The sequence below is a fragment of the Anabrus simplex genome, chromosome 5 (genome assembly GCF_040414725.1).
Source record: "Anabrus simplex isolate iqAnaSimp1 chromosome 5, ASM4041472v1, whole genome shotgun sequence".
NCBI lineage: Eukaryota > Metazoa > Arthropoda > Insecta > Orthoptera > Tettigoniidae > Anabrus > Anabrus simplex.
In genome coordinates, this window is record NC_090269.1 from 204,421,528 (window position 1) to 204,441,414 (window position 19,887).

The window sequence follows — 19,887 nt, forward strand, 5'->3', positions numbered from 1 at the left end:
TTTGCATGGCACAAGTTGCGAGGGAATTTCGCCACGGACGAGTAAGGACGTGCCGAAACCAGATCAGGCACAGTTGACACCCTGGTGAGACCATGAAAAAAAAAAAACATTCAAAGAATGCCAGTTTGCAAGCAATGGAATACAAGACGCCGTTGAAGAATGGTTCCGCCGTCAACCACTGCTCAGGGTATCTCATCAAGTGGACCGCTGGTACACTGCTTCAACCAACAAAGCGACTATATTTAGACACATAAATCAAGCATAAAGAGCCTCCGTGGCACAGGCGGCAGCGCGCTGGCCTCTTACCTCTGGGTTCCGTAGTTTAAATCTCGGTCACTCCATGTTGGATATGCTGGACAAAGCGGAGGCCGGACAGGTTTTTTCCGGGTACTCCAGTTTTCCTTGTCATCTTTCATTCCACCAACACTCTCCAATATCATTTCATTTCATCTATCAGTCATTAACCACTCCCCAGAGGAGTGAGACAGGCTTCGGCAGCCGGCAAAATTCCTATCATCGCCGACAGATAGGGGCGTCATTCATTCCATTCCTCATCCGGTCAAATGACTGGAAACAGGCTATGGTTTATCATCATTTCAAGCATAAATCAGCCTCACTTCCTGTATGTTTAAGTATTCCGAGCAATAAAGCATTACATATGGGCAACCCTAAAATGATTACTATATAGAAACACGAAAGCTCGTCTCTACAGCGCTGAAAATTCAGTCATGACAGGGAGGAAAATCTGTTGAGCTATAATATCATTGGAAATCTCTTAGGACCTATTACAGAAGTAACATCTGGATTCTTTGTCGCTATCAGGAGATAAGATAATCTTGCATTACACAGGATGTTTATAGCATTTATCCAAAGTCGTCAATCGAGACAGTTCGGGCTATTTACCGTAACAATGACCTAAAGCACCAAGTTCTGACTGGACAGCCCGGTGAAATTTCAGGCAGACCAGAACTTCACTGGAGAAGCTGAGCGTGCCCTTCAGGAGTTCGGAAGAAATATCGATCAAACCATCGACGGAAGAACATGGCGGACAATGTAGTACATGAGGCTAAAGACATTTTTAAATAGTCATGATTATAATTGTTGCAATTAATATAAAATAATTATTTCAATTTAGGAGCTTCCGACATTTTGGTTTAAAAAATCCGCCTTTATACAGATCATGAAGGCTCCTGGAGGAGTGGAAGACAATGGCTTCCAGTATCCATAACGTCGATACTAATTGGCCACCTTTGAACTGGCGCTCATTTCCAGAATAAGCTGAGTGAACCCCTAGGCCATTTGTCTCTTCGGAAGTAAACATCTTGTTTCTATATTTTCAGACTTCCAGTCACGAACCCACATCCTTCTAGGTGAACCGAGCGTGCCTTAAACGATTCGGATACACAGCCCGCTCATTGTAGCCAGCAGGTTCAGATACTTCGTACAAGTGAAGGATGTCAGATAATCTGTGATCATGTAGTGACAGTATATGTGTGAGTGCTAACAGCGTTAGAAGTGAAAAGAGATATCAGTGGTGACCTATAGAATTTGTCTGGTACCGGTATGTCATCAGCCTGGAGGCTGGTGGTATCCTCAAACAGCTCCACCAAAGGTTGTGTATTTATAAGAAAAAGTACAGAATGGGCTATATTCGGGACATGAGCGAACGATTAACGTGGGTATAGTTCCGTAAATAGAGAAGAGATGTTTGACTATAGGCGATCGCCGTTTCTGTTGCGGAAGGAGGTGGATAGTTGGAGATCTGTTCGTAGGCACAACTTCTCTCGATATCTGATAGTATGTATTCACCAAACATTTCGACATTATGATCTCCTTGTTGCAGTTTACACACGAACAGCAAATGACGGAATGTGAAACTTACAAGGGGGCCATTTGTCTCTTCGGAAGTAAACATCTTGTTTCTATATTTTCAGACTTCCAGTCACGAACCCACATCCTTCTAGGTGAACCGAGCCTGCCTTAAACGATTCGGATACACAGCCCGCTCATTTGTAGCCAGCAGGTTCAGATACTTCGTACAAGTGAAGGATGTCACATAATCTGTGATCATGTAGTGACAGAATGTAGTACATAAGGCTAAAGACATTTTTAAATAGACATGATTATAATTGTTGCAATTAATATAAAATCATTATATCATTTTAGGAGCTTCTGACATTTTGTCAAAAAATCCGCCTTTATACAGATCATGAAGGCTCCTGGAGGAGCGGAAGACAATGGCTTCCAGTATCCATAACGTCGATACTAATTGGCCACCTTTGAACTGGCGCTCATTTCCAGAATAGGCTGAGTGAACCCCTGGGCCATTTGTCTCTTCGGAAGTAAACATCTGACGCCAATACTATGTGGAGGGGTGTTTTCGCTATTACATTACATTTGCTAGGTGGTTGGTTTTGTAAGGTGTTGTATGTAAATCTCGTCACCATCGATTTCGCTCAAATTTATAGAACATGCAGGGCTTGGCTAGAAATGAAAGTACCCAAAGTGGGAACTCCAGATGGCCAAGCGTATAGAAAATAAAAATATAAATAACAATGTTGACGCGGCTCTCGCACCACTTACGTTAGTGTGCACACCGACCAGTAGTTGGCGTAGCGGTAAGAGCTTGGACTAGTAATTCGATGGCCGTGGGTTCGACTCCCCGTGTCGAGAATATTTTTCTCAATTATTCATTTATTTTAATTAATTTTATTTATTTATTTATTTGGAAAAGGCATATAGGACGTCATTTTTTAATGAGCGCACAATTGTAGAAAAATTGGAGTTGCAAACTTTCCCGACGTGTTCAAAAAGAAATTATTCTTTTTCTCCATTATTGGCTAACTCCCCTCCTTGGGGAATGTGCGATAAACGTGAATAGTCGTTTCGCTGTTAAGATTCGTTTTCACCTCACAAGTGAAGGTTGCTCCTGGCGGCTGTACACAAACAATAGATTCTTGGCGCAGGAAGAAAAAAGTCTGACAATGAAATCCCAATTTTTTACCTTTTCTATGTCTTTTGCGTATAAATAAATAAAATTAAATATTCACCCCTTTGCTTGATTTGAATAATATAAAAGTTCATCATCATCATCTGTTTACCCTCCAGGTTCGGTTTTTCCCTCGGACTCAGCGAGGGATCCCACCTCTACCACCTCAAGGGCAGTGTCCTGGAGCTTCAGACTCTTGGTCGTGGGATACAACTGGGGAGAATGACCAGTACCTCGCCCAGGCGGCCTCACCTGCTATGCTGAACAGGGGCCTTGCGGGGGATGGGGAAGATTGGAAGGGATAGACAAGGAAGAGGGAAGGAAGCGGCCGTGGCCTTAAGTTAGGTACCACCCCGGCATTTGCCTGGAGGAAAAGTGGGAAACCACGGAAAACCACTTCCAGAATGGCTGAGGTGGGAATCGAACCCACCTCTACTCAGTTGACCTCCCGAGGCTGAGTGGACCCCGTTCCAGCCCTCGTACCACTTTTCAAATTTCGTGGCAGAGCCGGGAATCGAACCCGGACCTCCGGGGGTGGCAGCTAATCACGCTAACCACTACACCACAGAGGCGGACTAATATAAAAGTTGACAGAAAAAAACAGTCTCTACACAGCGAGTCGAACCCACGACCACCGAATTACCTGTCCGAGCTCCTACCGCTACGTCAACAACTGCTCGGCTAACGTGCGTGGCTTATACGGTGCGAGAGCCGCGTCAACATTTATATTTTTATTTTTATTTTCTATACGATTGGCCATCTGGAGTTCCCACTTCAGGTACTTTCAATTCTAGCCAAGCCCTGCATGTTCTATAAATTTGAGCGAAATCGATGGTGATGAGTAGGGAATGCCCCCTTGTTAGATCAGTTTGAATAAATGTGCAAGTACGTAAAAGAAAGCAAAGCATGCTTGTAAAATGTGAATGTTGATGACTATACGAGCGCCTATTTTATGTGGAATCCGAACCACATCCACTCGTTGGGATTCGAACCTTAGCGCCTTGGTGAAAATCAATAACAATGTCACTCGGCTATCAAGTTTTTATTTATTTATTTATTTGTTTGTTTATCTATTTATTTATTTAACGTCAAATCCATGTGTAAATGTACAACTGGCCATGATGTTTTTTTTGCTAGTGGCTTTACGTCGCACCGACACAGATTATGTCTTATGGCGACGATGGGATAGGAAAGGCCTAAGAGTTGGAAGGAAGCACCGTGGCCTTACTTAAGGTACAGTCCCAGCATTTGCCTGGTGTGAAAATGGGGAAACCACGTAAAACCATCTTCAGGGCTGCCGACAGTGGGATTCGAATCCACTATCTCTCGGATGCAAGTTCACAGCTGCGCGCCTCTAACCGCACGGCCAACTCGCCCGGTGCATGAAGTTCTAGTTAACTGTGAAGTACATATTAAAATTATTGTGATGTTGGCGAGATATCCGCTGTATTGATCACTGCTCACAGACATGGACGACGCACGCTCTCATTTTGAACCCATGTATTAATGAAACTTGCATGAATACTATTTATTCCCTGAATACTACGGACCGCCTTCACAGTGACAGAACACAGCACGAGGCAGTTCAAATCCCTATGCTGGTTTAATATCGATTTCCTACCGAATTTATAGCCCAATATTTTCGCTTCCCACAGCCGATAAAAATAAACGTACAACAGAAGAACAAGCTTATATTCCAATTTCTATAAGTCTTTCTGCATAGAAAGCTCAACAAGGAATTCTTCAGCGGAACTCCATTCCTAGACAACCTCTCAGATAAATATGGCATTTCTTTCACTAATCAGTGTCAAACACTGTTCACTTATCTCATCGAATTATATGCTCGGTTCTGTTCTGGACAGTGATGTCAAGCGTATCAGTTATAATAATAATAATAATAATAATAATAATAATAATAATAATAATAATAATAATAATAGACCCGGTAAAATAGTAGATCCTTGTATTTCAGAAGAGAAGGAAACGCAAGTAATCATTTCATGTCCTTTTCCAATTACTTGGGGTCAGCACAACATTCGTATGAAGTCCAATTGTACGGCATTTCCTGACGCCAATACTATGTGGAGGGGTGTTTTCGCTATTACATTTTCTATGGTGGTTGGTTTTGTAAGGTGCTGTATGTAAATGAAGAAGTGTATTAAAACACACACAAACACCCACCCCTCGAACCTGAGGAATTGACCAGACGCGGCAAAAATCACCGACCCTTTCGGGGATCGAACCCACAGCCCTCTGAACTGAAAGCTTATTCAGCCACTCAGCCAGGTGATAGAAACACCCAATTCCCATGGATGAAAGAGTGGGATGAGGACAGAAGACATAGGAATCAGAAACGTATTTAGAAAGAGATTTGCTGAAGCGAACAATTTGTCTGAAGAAACATCAAGAACAAGAAGAATATTGTTAGAAAAGCCAGAGAATGAAGGAGTACTGGCGAAAGATAGGACGGAGAGAGAACTCGAGAAAGTGAATAGTGGGAATAGTGTAAACCTAAGTACACAGCTGACAAATTAGTAAAGAAGAAGAATGCCAGACTCTTTCGAAACAGGCATGAAATCAATCCGGCCTCCTTTGGTCAACTCTTGTTCTCTTCCGGCCCCGACGGTGTTATGTTTGGGAGGCCTAGGGAGTCTCATTTTCGCGCCAATCATGGTCCTTCCGTTTCTTTTGGCGGCACCTTCATTCTGATCTCTGAATTCTTCAATTTCTTCCGCTGATGAGTATTAAGAGAATGTGGTTCCCTACTTTCCTCGTAAACCAACGACACCTTATTTATTATTATTATGATTATTATTATTATTATTATTATTATTAATTATTATTATTAATTATAATAATAATAATAATAATAATAATAATAATAATAATAATAATAATAATAATAATAATAATAATAATAATCCTCCGTGGCTCAGGCGGCAGCGCGCCGGCCTCGCACCACTGAGTTCCCTGGTTCAAATCCCGATCACTCTACGTGAGATTTGTGCTGGACAAAGCGGAGGAGGAACAGGTTTTTCTTCGGGTACTCCAGTTTTCCCTGTCATCTTTCATTCCAGCAGCACTCTCCATTATCATTTCATTTCATCTTTCATTCATTAATCATGCCGGGCTGAGTGGCTCAGACGGTTAAGGCGCTGGCCTTCTAACCCCAACTTGGCAGGTTCGATCCTGGCTCAGTCCGGTGGTATTTGAAGGTGCTCAAATACGACAGCCTCGTGTCGGTAGTTTTACTGGCACGTAAAAGAACTCCTGCGGGACTAAATTCCGGCACCTTGGCGTCTCCGAAGACCGTAAAAGTAGTTAGTGGGACGTAAAGCAAATAACATTATTATTATTATTATTATTATTATTATTATTATTATTATTATTATTATTATTATTATTATTATTATTCATTAATCATTGCCCCAGAGGAGTGCGACAGGCTTCGGCAGCCGGCACAATTTATTCCTATCCTCGCGGCTGGATGTGGGCTTCGTTCATTCCATTTCTGACCCGGTCAATGACTGGAAACAGGCTGTGGATTTTCATTATTATTCTGCGCTACCCTTATCAAGGTGGTTGGTTGCATCGTGGACGTCGAACAACAGGCGGAGCTTCTGCGTGGGGAAACAAAACACAGTACTAATCAAGGATTAAATAGTAACTTCAAAAGCGCTTATTATGGTGCGAGGATTCCTATAATTGTCTAATGATATTTCTTAGAAATTGCAGTCAATGCTTGTGGAACTTTTGAAATTAAAACATTTTCGTTCATGAGGTTCGGGGCTCGAGTTGTAGGAAGGATAGGGGACCAGTCGCACTGACATCTTTAGGTTTTCACAGAAGCTGAGATGGAAAAGGGCTAGGACTGGTAAAGTAGTGGCCCTAGTATTAATAGATTAAGATACATTTTCAGCATTTATTTGTCCGACTCGTTGGCTGAATGGTCAGCGTATTGGCCTTCGGTTCAGAGGGTCCCGGGTTCGATTCCCGGCCGGGTCGGGGATTTTAACCTTCATTGGTTAATTCCAATGGCCCGGGGGCTGGGTGTTTGTGCTGTCCCCAACATCCCTGCAACTCACACACCACACATAACACTATCCTCCACCACAATAACACGCACTTACCTACACATGCCAGACGCCGCCCACCCTCAACGGAGGGTCTGCCTCACAAGGACTGCACTCGGCTAGAAATAGCCACACGAAATTAATTTATGCATTTATCTAGTGTGAAAATGGGAAACCACGGAAAATCACCGACGGTGTGGTTCGAACCCACCACTTCTGAATGCAAGCTAACAGTTATGTGGCTCGTATTGAACATTCAGATTACTTCGTGCCAGTTGTTATGATCACAATATCAAGTTACCCTGTTTTAGCAAAAAAACTCTTTTTTGCAATAATAATCGGTCGTATAGAAGACAGGGGGAGCATGAGAAGTGCTATCAGATGGCTGGAAGTGAGTCACGCCGGAAGGCAAGTAGGGTTCTTTATAGGGAGCAGTGGCAAACACGTCAAGGGTTGAGCTTTATTAAACACAGCCTCGTATCGTTCAATATCAGGAAGTGTGCGTTTGCATTGTTTACTTCGGAATCATGTTGATCGCCATGCACAGACTGCTTCAGCCCTCGCGACCGCAGTAAAATGAACAACTCGTTAGGAACAGATTGTTGATCGAGTTGGTAGTGGATGTTCCTTTCCGCAATAACGATGCTTTGTTACACACTTGTTGGAAAGTAGTCGTTATGATTGTGGCGGTAGTATCATAGGGTTATATTTATAAATATATTTTCAATTATTCATGTGCTATTTATAGGTACCAGGCTGAATGTTTCAGATGTAGAAGTGTTGGACTTCTGAACCCAAAGCTGGTGGGTTCGATCCCGACTCGTCCATTGGTATTTGAAGGTGTTCAAATAAGCCAGCCTCATATCAGCAGCTTTACTGGCTCGTAAGAGAACTCCTGAGGGACAAAACTGTGGACCTCAGCATCTCGAAAAACCGTTCAGTACTTAGGGGAACGTAAAATTATTATTATTATTATTATTATTATTATTATTATTATTATTATTATTATTATTATTATTATTATTATTATTATTATTATTTATAAGTTCGGGAAATGGAGTTCCTCCCCCTCCTATTTTTTATTTTTATTTTTTTGCTAGTTGCTTTACGTCGCACCGACACAGATAGGTCTTATGGCGACGATGGGACAAGGAAAGGCTAGGAGTGGGAAGGAAGCGGCCGTGGCCTTAATTAAGGCACAGCCCCAGCATTTTCCTGGTGTGAACATGGGAAACCACGGAAAACCATTTTCAGGGCTGCCGATAGTGGGGTTCGAACCTACTATCTCCCGAATACTGGATACTGGCCGCACGTAAGCGACTGCAGCTATCGAGCTCGGTCCTCCTAATTTTACCAGTTACTTGGTGTTGGCATATATGTGAGTTAAGCCCAGTGTAATTCCTGATGCCAAGCCCTATGGGTGTTTTATGGTGGTGAAGATGTGTATATAGACGAGCACAATCAACAAATACCCAGTCCCTGAGCTAGAGGAAATAACCAGGGCAAGGCTAAAAGTGCCGGCCCGGTCTGGCCGAGAATCGAACTCAGAGCCCTTTGAACAGAAGGCCACTACGAGAACCATTCAAACCAAGAAGCTGGATGCGCAAAAAAAGGAGTATCAACTTAAAAAATTAATTAGCCTATTTCTGAAATAGCCTGTTATTTAAGTTTAACCGAGAAGCTCCTCATAAAAACTTGCCGAGTTTATGGCAACAATTCCATGGAAGAGGTTATGACAATTGAACGAGTTTCTTTCCAAAAAGGAACACTTTAACAGGAATCATTCTCAACGTTTAGGAAGACCGGACGTATTTAATGTGGACCAGTTATACGCTCTAATTCACAATGCTCCCCATCAATCAACTTAAGAAATTGCCAGTACAACGAATTATAGGGAAATATGTTATTTATTCATGATTTATATAGAAGGCAGTCATGAGGTTTCTTCGATCACGTAAAATAAATAATTCCATATAGGCCTAGAATAATCAATACAATCGCAGTGGGACATGCATTAGAGCATAAGAAATTGATTCACCATAGGATTACTGTATCGAATGTGTACGACTCCTTAGCTGAACCGTCATCGGTTTAGACGGACCTGAATTCGATTCGCTGTCGAACCGGGTAATGAATCCGCCTCTGATTACATTCCCTGGTTCATCTTACACACATCACTTCGTACACTCACAAAATATCACTCTACCATCCACCATAGGGGCATGCAACAGTGAAACGTATTCCTCCAAGTAGGGTTGGCATCAGGAAAGGCCGTAAAACCGGGAGAAATCTACATGTAGTGCCAACCGCAAACAATTACTTTTTCCTACAACTTGTTTTACGTCACACCGACACAGATAGGTATTATGGTGAAGATGGGATAGGAAAGGCCTAGGAGTGGGAAGGAAGCGCTGTGGCCTTAATTAAGGTACAGCCCCAGCATTTGGCAGGTGTGAAAATTGGAAACCACAGAAAATCATCTTCAGAGCTGCCGACAGTAGGATTCGAACCCACTATCTCCCGAATACTGGATACTGGCCGCATTTAAGCGACTGCGGTCATAGAAGAAAGAGGTCCAGTCCTTCGAAGAACGTATCTGCAAAAGAAAGGGAAGACCAAGAAAAGTAGGATAATAAGAGGCAAATTATTGTCCTCGTTCCGAGGTGGAGTAGTTCTTTCCGGGCACATCCCCAATGGAGGTGAGCTGCGTGTACCATACAAGTCCTCCTGACAATCTTACATTTCTGGCAGAACCGGGAATCGAAACCTAGTCTCCGTGGGCGTCAATCTATAATGTTAACCATTAAACTACGGACAGTAGGATAATGAAAGATTGTCTTAGCTACTATCCTTGTGCGAAGGGAAGGAAAGTGAAGGTCCTGGCACAAATAAGTGTAAGTCATGAGAGACCAAGCTGTAGTCCCGTCATCGACACTCCATGCGCCCAAGTGTGATGTGAATTTCTTAACAGTCCGCTTTTTTATAAAACTCTCTCTGAAACACATCGTATTGTCTTGCCGTCTTATTACTACAAGTTTTCCTTTTACGTCGCACCAAAGCAGATAGGGCTTGTGGCGACGATGGGATAGGAAAGGGCTAGGAGTAGGAAGGAATCGGCCGTGGCCTTAAGGTACAGCCCCAGCATTTGCCTGGTGTGAAAATGGGAAACTACGGACAACCACCTTCAGGACTGCCGACAGTGGAGTTCGAACCCACTATCTCCCGAATACTGGATACTGGCCGCACTGGTCTGAGCGACTGCAGCTATCGAGCTCGGTCGTCTTATAACAAATAATATGGTTCGTCCTTTACCTCGTTCGTACAAAGGTACTTCTCTTTCTTCAACTTATTCCGGAGTCGGTGGAATCACTATGGCTTTAGCAAGGCATTTTATGTTGGATACCCATCCTTTCATTGTGTGATTGTCCGGCTCCATGGCTAAATGGTTAGCTAAATGGTCACGGGAGTACGGGATTCGTCGTCATCATCATTTCATCGTCATCACGACGCGCAGGTCGCCTACGGGAGTCAAATCGAAAGCGCTGCACCTGGCGAGCTGAATATATCCTCAGACACTCCCGGCACTAAAAAAAGCCATACGCCATTTCATACCGTGTGATTTTTTTTTTCAATTTAAAATACTACCCTTCCCACCGGCACTAGAATAACATTGATCGTCAGGTTAGAAAGCCACCAACTCAGGTACAATGCAAATCAGTAATCACACTGCCCAATCCACTCTCCATAAATAAAATGATACAACAAATCAAGGCTAACCAGCCTGTCACGGAATACGTCAGTGAGTCATAAAACAGGGGGGTACAAAATCTATACATCATCTGTTATTCAAGAAATGAATTTCTGTGGTTTTCCTCATTTCAATTCCGAGTAAATTCTGGGGTAGTCCCTGTCTCAAACTTAATCAATTTCTTCCCAATCCTTAACTCAATTATATTAATCTCGTACATTAGATCCACCAGAACATACGCCGCTTTAACGCAGTTATTCGATAGATTGAAGTAAGGACCTGCAAGGACCAGTCCTTGTGAGGCACACCAACCGACGAGGGTGGATGGCATCTGCCATGTACAGGGAACTGCGTGTTATTGTAGTGGAGAACAGTGCTGTGTGTGGTGTATCAAATGCAGAGATATTTAGGATAACGCAACAAATACTCAGTCCCCAAGCCATGAGAATTAGCAATTTAAGTTTTAAATCCTTACCCAGCCAGGAATCGAACCCGGGGCCCTCTTAAACGAAGGTCACTATGCTGACCATTCAACCAAGGAACAGTACATAAATCAGTGCAAGTGAGGATGAGGATGAGAAAAAGCAATTCCTTTTTGCAATCAAATACAGATCGCAGTGATTGAGCCGGCTCCATGGTCAAAGGATAGCGTGCCTGCCTCTTACCCGAAGGCGCCGAGTCTATTCACAGCCAGGTGAGGGATTTTTACCTAGGTCTGAGTGATGGTTTGAGGTCCACTCAGTCTACGTTATTACGATTGATTAGCCATCTAACTGTGATATAGCGGTCTCGGTCTAGAAAGCCAAGAATAACGGCCGAGATTTCCTTACGTTTACCACGCTTCACCTCGTAATCTGCAGGCCTTCGGGCTGAGCAGGGCTGTGTGCCATGGGAGGGGGTTTGTCTCTGTGGTGTACTTGTTCGCATTTTATGATCTGAAGTATTAATAAACCCAATCGGGCTTTAAACCCTTCCAGAACACTTTTGAAAATCGTGTCTTTCCATTCCGAATACTTTATCGCAAAAACCCATCTGTGAAGATACAAGGTCCAGCGTCAATTAGATTTTAGGATGTGAAGCATGATTGGTTAGCTCCTAGACTCTTGTGTTCACAATACTGATGCTATTTTACCCCTTAAGATGATAATCAGCACACACAACGCTATAGGGTTTATTTCTGGCATTCACAACATTCAAGTTATTATTATTATTATTATTATTATTATTATTATTATTATTATTATTATTATTATTATTATTATTTTGCCGGAAAGTACACCCGCCCCGTTCATTCAAATGAAGCGCCTTGGAGAATGCCATCTGCAAGCTAAAACGCGCAACAACTAATACAAGAAGTTTGGACATTTCCCTACAGATGCCCCTACTACAAACTTATGTTATGCCCTCTGATGTGAAGATTATCTATTAAAATTGTAAAGTAATTTGATATTTCAAGGTTTACTAAACTGAATTGATTATTCTTTGTTTTTGGTGCGTTAAAGTATGCAACACTTCCTATCTCTTTCCGCCAAATTAAGATGTTGGCCAATAGAAAACTTAGTATATTTTTCAGTCAATCAACTGTCTCTTGAATTTATTTAATTACCCAATCAAAATTGGGGGTGTGTCGAGACTTAGCCCAGAGTTTTCTGGAACTCTTCTCTCGGGTATAAAAGCTGGCACATTATCGGACCAGGTTGTCTTATTGATCTTCCAGTCTACAGAGTGTGTGGTGATAAAGGAGGCGGGTGAGCCTCGTCCATCGTCGAGAATTCCATCAGCTCAAGGTAATGGCAGTCCTGGTTTAACTAAGTGATAGTCTTTGAAAGCTAACTCGAGGGGAAGGTTTCCAATCTTTAATAATGTAACTTTAATTTTCTAAAATGTGAATTCTAAAATTCCAATATAAATTTCAAACAGGCCAAAGGAACTAAACCGAAATCAGGGAATAGAGAGTGAGCGACCCTCTCGTGTTCCCTACCATCTCAATTTTGAGGTGATTATGATTTTGTAACCATTTTCAGTTTGTAATCTTTATAACTGAACTATTTTCTCCATCTAGTTATAGGCTGAGCCTCTGTAACTTCGGGCCGTAAGCCCAAATAGGGCTTCAAACTTTTCATTTCAATTTTCAAGGAGCGCAAATGTCCGCCTCCTCACCATTTTGATTTTTGGGCCAGTAACTTAACCTGTTGTTACTCACAAAGGCCTGGTAGAATGGGTACTCGATACCCCTGTTAAACTATTCCATTCCTTTTATGTAAACATGTTAGACTATTGAACATATAAGACAGTGAATACTGCTTAAAATTGTAAAATATAGGTTGTGCCTTTCACAGGCCTGGGCGTTTCTAGAAATAGGTTCCTGAGTGTCAATTTTATAAGGCATAAATGCTTTTTCTGTTAACGTAAAGGTGTTAATGTAAAGGTTGAACGGTGCCTTTGGAAGAATGGAATGGTGTGATGTTTGGAGAGTAGCCTCCTGGATAATTTCCTGGAGCAAAGGTGCTCTTGTCATTTATTATATTACTTCTATATCTCATTATTGTATATGAAATCTTGTTTTCGCTTAGCGAATTGTTTGTTCTGAAAAGAAAAGAAAATAGCAGAGAACGAAATATAGCTCTAATTTTAAAGTTTTAAATTAATCTTCTGATTGTCTTATATCGACCCATTCATGCCCGCACCTTCTTTCACCTCTGTCCACCACAGAATCACTGTAATAATAATTGTACCGGGAGGTACATCTCTACGCCGCACATTTAATTCTTGCGCCTTAAAGAACTCCTCTACAGGAGAAACAGTGAACTTGAAACTGGACCAACTTATAAATTTTCTCTGAAGATGGCACCACTAAAATTTTGTTATTGTGAAGTCTCCTGTACTGTGTGAATTTCAACTTGTTATGTTTTCCATTTATCAAGAAGTTTGGACATTCTCTCATAGATGTCACCGCAAAAAAAAACCTATGATCATGCACCCTGGTGCGAAGTGAAAGAACCTTTTTGAAGAAATTTTGTATTTTTACGTTTTTTCCTTACTAAATTTTGTTCATTCATTTTTAGGTTGGCAATATTTATCTTTTCTTTCCACCAGTTTTGAATGTAGCCAATCAAGAATTTCTGGAATTAATTTTCAACCAATCCCGTATTTCTTCTTCGATATTGAGTGTAAACTTTACGTCCACCAATAAATTGTGAGGGTGTGGCTGTTTTATTCGTGAAAGGTCCCGAACTTTCCCCGAGGGTTTATAAACTGCAGATTTTCTCGTCTCTTGGCCATTTTTCATCGTCATCTAACTAAGTGTGTGAGTCAAGCAGGGGGCGGGAGGCGCCTCTTTCATCAGGCAGCAGTACTCCGACAGGGTATGACCACTTAACATCTTCATTTTTGCTAGCTCCGCAGTTTAAGCCGAGGGAAAGGTTCGAAACTTTAATTATGTAACCAACTTCCTTAAAATGTAATTCTCTGTTTGGCTCATGTAAAATTTCATAAATCATTAACTAAAATCCGGAGATAGAGAGTGATATACCCTCTCGAGCTCCCCTTCATCTTGGTTTGAGGTACCGCATTTGTTTCTGCAATGTAAAGTGATTTCCATCCGCGCTACCTCAGTAGATTGGGATTAGCCCCTGTTTCGTTGACCAAGTGCCCTATAGGTCTGTAAGTTGTTGTTTTGTTTTGTTTATTTTTTTTTTTTTTTGAGCACAATCTCCGACTCCATTCCTGTTGCACTCGGGCCGTTTATTGAACCTGTCCTTTTTTACTAAGGCCCCGTAGGTTGGGTACTACCGGGCGAGTTGGCCGTGCGCGTAGAGGCGCGCGGCTGTGAGCTTGCATCCGGGAGATAGTAGGTTCGAATCCCACTATCGGCAGCCCTGAAGATGGCTTTCCGTGGTTTCCCATTTTCACACCAGGCAAATGCTGGGGCTGTACCTTAATTAAGGCCACGGCCGCTTCCTTCCAACTCCTGGGCTTTTCCTATCCTATCGTCGCCATAAGACCTATCTGTGTCGTTGCGACGTAAAGCCTGTAGCAAAAAAAAAATAGGTTGGGTACTAGATACCTCTGTGTAATTAGATGGCTATTTGTAAATAGTGCCTTGTAAGGCCAGTGATTATTAGATTCTCATATTGTGTTGCCTGGAATAGGCTTAAGAACTGGGAGCGTGTGAGCTATTTTTCAAGTATTGTAAAATTGCCTCTGGGAGGCCTGATATTACAAATTTGGGAGCAAGTGCTCCAGGGATTCGGGGATTTCTGCCCTTTGGGTAAAAGTATATTCTTTGTAAAATCGAGCTGGGTACCCAAAAATTTTAAAACTAGGGGCTTGTAGCCCAAGAATGTTCAAGTCGGAAATCTTGGATCTTTCTAAATCTTGTTTCTAATTTGCTTTGTCATTGTTATTTCACCAAGTGAAAAGTTGTTAAAGTTTTGTTATTGTTCGAAAAATATAACCTTTGTTAAAATTTTAAATTAACTTTGACTTTGTAGTTAGACCCATTCACCCCGGCACCTTCTTTCACCTACGCTGATCCACGGGTAACCCCGTAACAACAACAACAATAATAATAATAATAATAATAATAATAATAATAATAATAATAATAATGTTATTGGCTTTACGTGCCACTAACTACGCCTACCGATTTCGAAGACATCGTGGTGCAAGAATATTGCCCCTCAGGAGTTCTCTTACGTGTCATTAAATATACCGACTGGAGTATGATTTATCTGAACAGCTCCAAATACCACCGGACTACCCCGGGATCGGACCCGCCAACTTAAGCTCAGAAGGCCTCTACCGTCTGAGTGATTCGACGTGCTTAACTGCGAGATACACGTGTCATCGCCGCTTCTCAGGGCAAAATTCTGGAACTAGTTCCTAGTTCTTCACATTCTCACAACAAAGCAAACTAATTCATCATCATCATTATTATCATCATCATTATTATCATTATTGTTATTTTGGTCTTCTTCCACACACTGGTCGGGTTGTGAGTACGAACTGCGACACACATGATAACTTGACCCTGTTTTTCGGCCGGATGCCCTTTCTGACACCAATCCTAGGTGGAGAGATGTATCCACAGTTACTTATTTCTTTGGTGGTGTGCAGTGTGTGTATGGAAAGGAGCGTGTTGGGAAAGCACAAAAACACAGTCCCCGAGGTAGGGGAATAAACCATACGCAAATAAAATTTCCAACCCGGCCGGGAATCGAAGCGGACCTCTAAATCTAAGATCTCGACGCAAACCATCCAGTGAAGGAGCTGAGCTGGTCAGTATTTTTCAATGAACTAAGGAAAATTCAGGTGTATTCTCGGGTTTATGGTCAAACACCTGAGTTGACATGATAATGCCATTAATAAATGTCGGCAGGAATTTCATTCTTTACATTCAGATAATTATTCCCTTCGAATGTAAGAAAATTACTCGTGCAAAGTCACATAGTTCTCATCTTTGATTATTGTGACAATTTCTAGCAGTCTGTGTATATCACTTTCCGACAATCTTCCAACGATACACATGATGTATTTGTTACACCCGTGTTTGATCGTACCTCCTCAACGTTTACCTAAACGATGAATATTGAATTTTCACGGCCGCATTGTAATCGAAACAGACTTTCAACGTATTAGGTCGTGTTACGTACATGTAGTACGTGTTGAAGAGATGTTAAGTACAGAACAAAAATGGCCAGCCGGACACCAGTGGGATCCGAACCCACAACCTCCCGACCTGTAGCTCAGATCCTTTCAAACAGAACAAAGATGGCCTAGGCCACCATAGCTCAATTGGTAGAGCAACCGACGCAAAATCGGGAGGTTGTGGGTTCGGATCCCACTGGTGTCCGGCTGGCCATTTTTGTTCTGTACTTAACGTCTCTTCAACACGTACTACATGTACGTAACACGACCTAATACGTTGAAAGTCTGTTTCGTTTACCTAAACGCTTGGCTCCATCTAAAAGTGCGGTGGGGTCTTCATCTGTTTCTATACCGCACCGTATAGGCATACTGAGCCGAACATCCCAGCATACCTGTCTCTCACGTCCATTACCTGTCATTTACTAGTCAGATCCTTATCTAGGTCTGTGCTAAGTTTTCCGATCAACTAGCTACAGCAAATCATTAGTTATCTCTGCTAGCCGTCCTTTCTACCGGTTGAAATTAAGTGCACATCAAACGCCTTACCGAGAAGTAGTCCCAGAAGTGGATGTTCAAATTATAAATTAATATAGCTAGAAAGGTGTTTTCTTTTTTTTGTTATTTGTTTTACGTCGCACCGACACAGATAGGTCTTATGGCGACAATGGGACAGGAAAGGCCTAGGAATGGGAAGGAAACGGCCGTGGCCTTAATAAAGGTACAGCTCCGGCATTTGCCTGGTGTGAAAATGGGAAACCACGGAAACCCATCTTCAGAGCTGCCGACAGTGGGGTTCGAACCCACTATCTCCCGGATGCGAGCTCACACCTGCGCGCCCCTAACCGCACGGCCAACTCGCCCGGTGCCCGAAAGTTAATCAACTAGTAAGCTACATACGTATTAACGAGTAACACTGTTCATTAAGTTCAAATCTATTGATTATTTTTAAAATCAATTCAAATCATAAGTTTAGTCGCTCAGAAAAATGAAGGAGCACATAGTAGTGTACAGTATACTCATCGCACTTAATATTTTATCAAATCCCCTTGGTGTATCGTTAAGGCGGTCGTTAACGGTCTCGCCGTGGTTAGCCGGTTTGAGTCTCTTTGGGCGAAAAACTTTTCGCCTCAGAATGGTGGACGACAGGGTACGAGAGGTGTTTGTATACAATTTATCATCACTAGTTTGCGTGCCAAAAGCCTGTTTTCAATTACAGACTTCTCCGCAGTCTCCATGTGGAGCATATGAAGCTGTTGATGGTGATTCGTCCGTAGATGGAGTCGTTAAGCTTTGAGCGATCGCTTTGTGTTATTCCACAGGAGTAGGCTATGTGCCGACATGAATTTTACCCTATCCATTCCTCCTCCTCCTCCTCATCATCATCATCATCATCATCATCATCATCACACCCCAGAGGCGCAGGTCGCCGAACACATCCTCAGACACTCCCAGCACTAAAAGCCATACGCTAAATGTATATATTTTCATCAGACTTAGTTGTAATCTATATAAATAAAATTGTTTCTGTTTGTCTGTCTGTTTGTCTGTTCCACCATCACGTCGAAACGGCTGGATAGATCTCAACCAAACTTCATATTTAGGGTATACTCATCCCGGGGAAGGTTTTGATATGCATATCATTTTAAAATCCTTGAATAGACGGGGGGTTTGGCCTGCTATATTGATGGAAACTCACCAACTTGGTGTGACTGGCAGTAAGCTGGCTGGCAGTAGGAAAATGGGCCTGGCATTATAATGATAACTGCACAACTCAATTTCGAGTGATAGTAGGCTAATTGCCTGCCATTATAATAAAAACTGTAATCTGTCTGGAAGTAGGAAAGGGGGGCTGGCATTTTAACGAAAACTCCCCAAATCGATTCTGTCCGCGTAGTAGGCAATGGGGCCTGCAATTATAATATAAACTTCTCAACGCGATTGTGAATGGCAGTAGGCAAGTGAGCCTGCCGTTATATCACAATTCCGTAACAAACACTTTACGTTGGAAACAACGTACGGGGACCTCCCCATGCTCTTTCTCGGATAACGCTAAGAGACATGCAATTTTAAAACAATCTTATTTACTGCATGTACACTATTTACTTCGATATTCGAATACAATGTAGAATACCGTAGCGAAGCACGGGTACATTCGCTAGTTATTATCTAAATATAATTCACCTCCCATATAGAAACAAAACCTGTGGATACCCACAACAAACATAGCTGTAAGTTCAACTGTTTGTGAGAGATGTGTACCTGTTAGGTATACCATGCGCTCATTCTATTTTTTGGAGGGGGCGCGACTGTACATAGCTGCAGTCTTAATTAATTAATTAATTAACTCAGAACAGCAGGCTTCATAGCCTGAACCCCGTCATTTAAAACAAGACATTTTGTAACAGTAGTAGAACTATACCACAATTTAAAGGCATTAATTATAACAATACAATCCATTATGCACTTAGTTGAAGAAGTAATTATTATTAAATATTTATTATCAGGGTTCAGTAATAACGAATTAATTAATTTGGTTTTCAACATGTTCAGGGACAACAACGGACTTCATATCCTGAGTCCTGTTATTTGGGAAGGTAAGGGTGTATTCTTCCCGAAGGCAGGTCCGAACCTCCGCAGAGGTGTGCCTGAGCCTGAGTTTACGTGCGGTAGGGTGGCCAGTTCCTTTCCGCTCCTCCATTCCCTTACCCCCCCCCCCTCAAACAGCGCGTGGCAACTCATCCAAATCTTGACCACGCCCAATGTTGCTTAACTTCGGAGATCTCGCGGGATCCGGTGTTTCAATACGACTACGGCCGTTGGCCTGTTATATGAAAGAATGCAATAAATTTCAAACAGAACAGACCATGTTAATCAGCATTAGTGACAACCTTCGAACCTCGAATCCACGGAGAGTACATTCCCAGTCGTATCGTAATGCGTGAGTTTCGCTCAGTCTGACAGAGTATTCAGAGTCGAACAACGTGATCACTAGCCTGTACTCGAGTTGGTCTACTTTAACTACGTGATTCTATTAATCAGCTACATCTCAACAAGAGATTCTTTTGAAAGCTGTATTTTCATTGCTCGTATAATATGAAAGATGTGCCAAAAGAGACTATTCTTAGAATACAATACAATACGTAAATATTGTCTTAAATTACAAACATTACACGTGTGAATATATCAATAGGCTGTGTAATGCGAGAACTAGACGGCGAGGTGACATAGAATATGCGTGGAATGAACGTACTCTGAGATCAAATGTCTCTTACAGCAAAAAGCCTGATTATTATCTGACAATATTAATTATTGTTATGTTTCTGAGAGTGAATATGCGTAATTATGAAGAATGAGTACTAAGGTAAGTGTTCCGACTCCTTGGTTGAATGGTCATCGTAGTAACCTTCTAATCAGAGGACCCCAGGTTC

General features: G+C 42.1%; 1 protein-coding gene and 1 non-coding gene across 2 annotated transcripts in view; one reads left to right on the plus strand and one right to left on the minus strand.

Annotated features, from left to right (window-relative positions):
• LOC136874769 (carboxypeptidase N subunit 2) overlaps positions 1-19,887 on the minus strand; it is a 263,808-nt gene that overhangs the window by 241,310 nt on the left and 2,611 nt on the right. The gene's annotated exons all lie outside the window — the stretch shown is intronic.
• Positions 16,592-16,668, plus strand: TRNAL-CAA (transfer RNA leucine (anticodon CAA)). Its single transcript has one exon. It is a non-coding gene; the product is annotated as a tRNA-Leu (tRNA).